Source organism: Papaver somniferum, chromosome 8 (assembly GCF_003573695.1).
Source record: "Papaver somniferum cultivar HN1 chromosome 8, ASM357369v1, whole genome shotgun sequence".
NCBI lineage: Eukaryota > Viridiplantae > Streptophyta > Magnoliopsida > Ranunculales > Papaveraceae > Papaver > Papaver somniferum.
In genome coordinates this window covers 59,310,976-59,316,493 of record NC_039365.1, presented here as the reverse complement: position 1 = coordinate 59,316,493, position 5,518 = coordinate 59,310,976, and the positions used below count along the sequence as shown (strand labels likewise).

Below are 5,518 nucleotides of genomic sequence, written 5' to 3'. Positions count from 1 at the left end.
GGAAACTTCTACGACACGTGGCATGATGTCATGGAAAGAAGGGTTTTGGGAAAAGCCTACATAAGGAAGGACATAGTAAAATGGAAAGCAAGTTCTCTCTCATTCTATTCTAGGAAAAGGTGTTTTCATTGTTGTGACTAGGACGTGTACGACCAAACTCATATTTACCTCTCAATAATTACCATGGGAGAATTGTTTGTGAGTTGGTTTTGAAACATGGGTATAGATTCAATTCGCCGTTTAGGAATTCAACTGCAATGGTTTTGGTTGAGGATGTTGTTAGAGCACTGCTCGGTCAAACTCGCAAGCGTTGCTATCTCAAGCTTGTTATTCGATGTTAGTGATCAAAACTATAAGTCTTGATGTCTAGTCTACTTATAGCTATGTCTCAGACTAGGATATATTGTGTAGTTGAGCTTTATACTTCACGACAATCATCAATTGAAGACGAAGAACTACTAAGGAGAGCTTGTGGAACTTCATCAACAAAAGGTATGTGGAGACTGAAACTCATTGAAAAGGCGAGGGTACCCAGATATACCTCAAGCTAAAACTTTTCCTACCTATAAGTCCTTTCTCCGAAAGTGATTGTCTATGGACTGAGTCGAGATAATACAACGAATCGGTTAAAACTTCGTGTGATCGTCTATGGATACGAGGTCGAGACAATACAACAACGAAGTATGTTACTTGATAAAAGGTTCAGACTTAACCAAACACAATATGATTCACTTATCAAGTAAATAGGAACTAACGTTTGTGTAATTTACTTTAATTATAATAAAACAATTATAATGCGAAAATATAAAGTAAATGACACAACAAGATTTTGTTAACGAGGAAACCGCAAATGCAGAAAACCCCCGGGACCTTATCCAGAATTGAATACTCTCAGGATTAAGCCGCTACACAAAATTACACCTAACTTCGTATAGTTGAGACCAAGTAAGTAAATCCGTATGTATTCCCACGCCTCCAACTTATAAATAAGTCACGTACACTAGTGGAAATCAGCAGTTTCGCGATCAACAAAGCAAGTCGTTTAACTCGTATCAATGACTTGCTTTGTCGGTCGAAGAAAGGGTCGCTGTTTGAGCGTCTTTTTCAACTATGACGTGTCTCTGGGGGTCGTTGAAAATCTTATATCAACGACCGGTGTCAACTGTCAATACTTTATGACCGACTTCAATCAGTCATAGATATAAATCTGAATATAAAAAAAATAGATTCAGATTGGCTGTCTGACCTGACTGAATCTGACTAAATCTGAATCTATTTTTATTGATTCAGTCATAGATATGAAACTGACTAAATCTCAAATCAAACTCAAAACAAACCAAATCAAATGAGAATCAAATCAAACTTGCACTGGTAAACTCAAATAATTTTTCCATTTAGCATTCATTGATTCATTAGGTTCAAATTACACAAAAAGGGGTTTAAATTCTGAGTTCATACCAATATAAGTTTAAGTCCTAACTGATAATAAAGTTCGAAGACAAGTGCAGTTAACCAGCAAAATGATTTACTCCATAGCAATTCCATAAACATCATTCTCCTGGAATTCTGCATCATCAACTCTAGTTTAAGGGAACACTGAGTACAACCTTGTTTCCAAACTGCTTGAGCTGATGGCTGAGCACACCTTGAACAATTTTGCATTCATAGGCAGCAACAACTTTCTGAAAACCTATTTTTAAGAGAACAATTTTCAGTTCCTTGTTATTCATAGTTGTGAATTTATTTGCATGCTATGCTATAACGGATCTGAAAAGAAAGTATTCAAGAAAGTATCGAAAAAGGATTTTTACAAATATGTAATGGTAGTTGTAGTATACATGCGGATGGGCATAAATTAACTCTGCTAGCTATTAAAACAAATTAAGCATTTACCTATGCTAGCTATTATCCTATTACGATGGCAGTTTGAATTTTTATGTGCTCCCCCAATCTTCTGCAACCTCATCTTCTAGCGGTGCCTAAGATAATGCTCGGCGATTAGTTTATATACTCAACAAAAAAATTGAAGCAAGAGCTACCAAAAGTCTCTAAAGCAGAGCCATTTGCGCGATCAATTAACAGAACATTTACTGTTAAAGTTATAAACATCAAAAGCACGTGTACATGTAGTATGTAGCACACAAACCTTAAAAAGAATACATTGAATTCCAACAAAGAAGCTAGAGACAGCAAGCACTGTCATCATTACTGCTACGTCAGTTACAACCTCTCTTCATTACCAAAAACACCATAAAAATATATAGATGAACATGTAAAGATTGCAAACCATTAGATAAGAAGAATCACCGTTCTCAGGGATTATCCTGCAAACACTTTGATATAGCGCAAACGTATATCAAAATTAGGTATCGCCACACAAAATGTATAAACCTTTACCTAAATCAAAGGAGGAGTCAATTAAGCTTAAGAAGTACAAACGGAACCCAAGATTATTATTTTTATTATTATCTTTAAATTTCCACAGAACCATTATGTCTGGATATGTCTAAACTAACATATTGGATTCACCCGTGCTTTAACTTGCTTGCGAAACATTCGGGATCATTAAAAGAAGATCCATCATCAAGAGTAATTACATTCTTTGGTTCTTATAGGAGTCTAATACTTAGTGTTTACAGAATGAACAGATGAACCACATTAGTTTTGAAAAAATCAGCATAAAACTAATTGATCATATTTTTCAGGTTGTCACTTCAAATGACAGTGTCATTTGCAAGTCCTTTAGTTCAATACGTAGCCCCAAATGAAAGGTTTCAAGCACAGTTAGCTTAAATTACCAACTTTAAGCTACCTAAGAGCAAACATTTTTAATGAAATAGAAATTTGGGAATCACAATCAGAGTTACCAGTGCTAAGCTTAATAACAATAACAACGCAACTTAATAAAATTTCGAAAAAATCAGGGTCTCTGGTAAAAATGAACTATTTTACCACTGTAATATACTTGTGATAATAAGTGGAGTACTACAATCTGTTTAATTCAACCTAATCACTAAGACTGTGTAAGTAACATTAAAGATTATAGAAAACAGAATAAGGTTTGTCCAACAAAAATGAAACTTCGTATTCATGGACTCGGGTTTATAGTTTCTTTACTAATGTTTTCTGAAAAGAGAGGACACACGTTGCTATAACTAAGTGTAAGTTTCTTTTACTCAATTATGTCATCCCAATTCAAAGTCGTAGAGTAACTGTGATGTCTCAGGTGTTAAAAATCTCTACAAATACTTCTCAATCCCAAATTGCAATTAGCTGATAATAGAATTTTTGTTCTTACCTGACCCATTCTTCCTCTCTCTCTGGATATCCAAATCCGTCAGCAATTTCAATCATACAACCTTCACTTTAAATATCTCAAGGTCCTCCAGCTTTAGGCGAACAAATCTTTTGAGCTGGCCTGCCCTATTCTTATAAATTGAATTTCAGCTAATTAAATAAGAAGCACAGCGTAAGCGACTAAAAAGAATGAATAAATGTTAATCAGAATGAATAACAGAGCTTAGTAGTGTCAAACTAAAAGTCTCTTGGAGGTTTGAGCTGTTTGAAGCAATATAAACGCAAATAACACTCTTCTCGTTGTAAAGGGAATGTCACTACAAAATAACATTCTCACTCCATGCTCATACTTACCACAAAGTTCCTTCATAGTCCATTTCTTTTGTTTATAAATTTTTGGAGTTCCAAAAGCTGCTACCTTAGTTTGATAATCTGCATTAAGCAAGATATCTGTTGACTTAGTACCTTGATAATGATCGGCTACCTGAAAAGTATGAGCAGCAAGTTTGCAAACTAAGAATAATGAATAAAAATATGTGTGAGCAAATGTCTCCTCTTTTGCCAACCCTGTCTGCATTGCAGTCAAGTAATACCATACCGTAACAGGTAAAATTCGAAATGCACTGGATTTTAAAATAATTCAGGTGCACAACAATTTATCAGTTTAAGGTTTCCGCTCTAATTCTTTCTTTTTTTTGCTGTAAGTACACTGGAGAAAGAGCACCCAAACAATTGCATTAGAGTTACAGCAACATTCTAAGAAGTACAACAAACTCGTACACTAAGAATTGCAGTATCATAAATAATAGAAGGGTTTGTTAAATTACCTAGTTGGCGACAGCCTTGGCCATTCTACTGAATTCCTTCTTCATGACAGTTCTGTGCACCACTCTTGGAGGGTTCTTCTGTTAGTCAGTCTTAGTAGCAGCAAGAACAACACCTGAATCTTTTCCATCTTGAACTAAAAATGTATTTGCATTCCAACCTTACAATACACAAATCATCACCAACAAATATCATCGAATAAATCCCTAAATCTCATCAAAAAAAAAAATCAAAAGAAACCCAAAACAGATCAGCTTAAGCCAGCTGCTGTTTGTGAAACATAGACAAAATCAAATTCGAAAAACCCAAATTAAAATCCTAGGTTTCGTGTTTCATAAATAAACCCAAAAATGAAAACAAAATCGAATGATTTACATCGAAATCAAAAGTAGGAATTGAAGTAATCATAGAAAAACCATTAAATTACCTTTTGCTGGTAATCAGTTGATAATTCTTCTTCTTTTGGTGAATCCCTGAAATCAGCAAAATAACCAAAACCCAATTACAGTAATGTATCAGTTCTTCCATTAAAGTATAAAACCCTCATTAAAAAATAACGATCAATTAAAAGAAAATACAATAGAAAATCATATTGAAAAACAAAGATCTATCACAAAATAAAGATATTACAATGAAAGATCTATTGAAGATTATGAAAAAGACTGATCATAGATAATTACCCAATTAATCACGAAAAGGATTTTATGGAAAGAACATACTACCATTGAAATCAATTATTTGTTTGAGGGTGTTGACTTTTACTCTTCCTTCCGGATCTGGAGATATTGTAGAAGAAGACTATGGAGGTCGAGATAATGAAAGAGGTGAGAGAGTAATCCAATGAACACACTCAATCTCCGTTAAACTTACATAGAAAAAACCAAGACGATGGATGTTGATATAATGAAAGGATAGAGATGAGGAACTCCCCTAAAGAGGTGAGAGAGAATAAAAATAAATAAAGAGATAAAAGAGATAAGTTTCTTTAAGTTTTTATGTGGAGAGAAGATACTTAAATCACAGTCGTAGGTCGGTGAGTGGACTCAATCTCGATAAAATCGAACCACAGAATCATCTAGGCTCAGCGGTCGCGGCATCGGTAGTTGAAGAGGGTTAATATAATAATAAAAATTTGTTATTCAACGACCGTGTTTAGCTGCTAAAGAATTTCTTGACCGTCTTGACCGGTCCTCTGTCCGTTGACTGTCAATGAGGGTCGAGGCTATGGATCATTTTAACCCCTTTTTCCACTAGTGGTACTTGGAATAATTCCTTTGTTCGTATTCCAAACAGTGAAGGAACAATAAATCTGTTTGGTATCAACTCTCTTCAACCAAGTGATATGAGTCGGACAAAGGCTCTTCTGTTTATCTTAACATAAACTCCTTCTTCAGGT

General features: G+C 34.7%; 1 long non-coding RNA gene across 13 annotated transcripts; it reads right to left on the bottom strand.

The window, feature by feature from the left end:
• Positions 1–1,363: 1,363 nt before the first annotated feature.
• LOC113301283 lies at positions 1,364–5,089 on the bottom strand. 13 transcript variants are annotated; one of them, XR_003336188.1, is made up of 7 exons: positions 4,845–5,089; positions 4,550–4,595; positions 4,125–4,282; positions 2,288–4,006; positions 2,147–2,196; positions 1,894–1,979; positions 1,364–1,690 (listed from the first exon to the last, which is right to left on the bottom strand). It is a non-coding gene; the product is annotated as an uncharacterized LOC113301283 (long non-coding RNA). The 13 variants fall into 13 exon arrangements; XR_003336189.1 differs by having other exon boundaries at positions 2,308–4,006; XR_003336179.1 differs by having other exon boundaries at positions 2,147–4,006.
• Between the last annotated feature and the right edge of the window lie 429 nt (positions 5,090–5,518).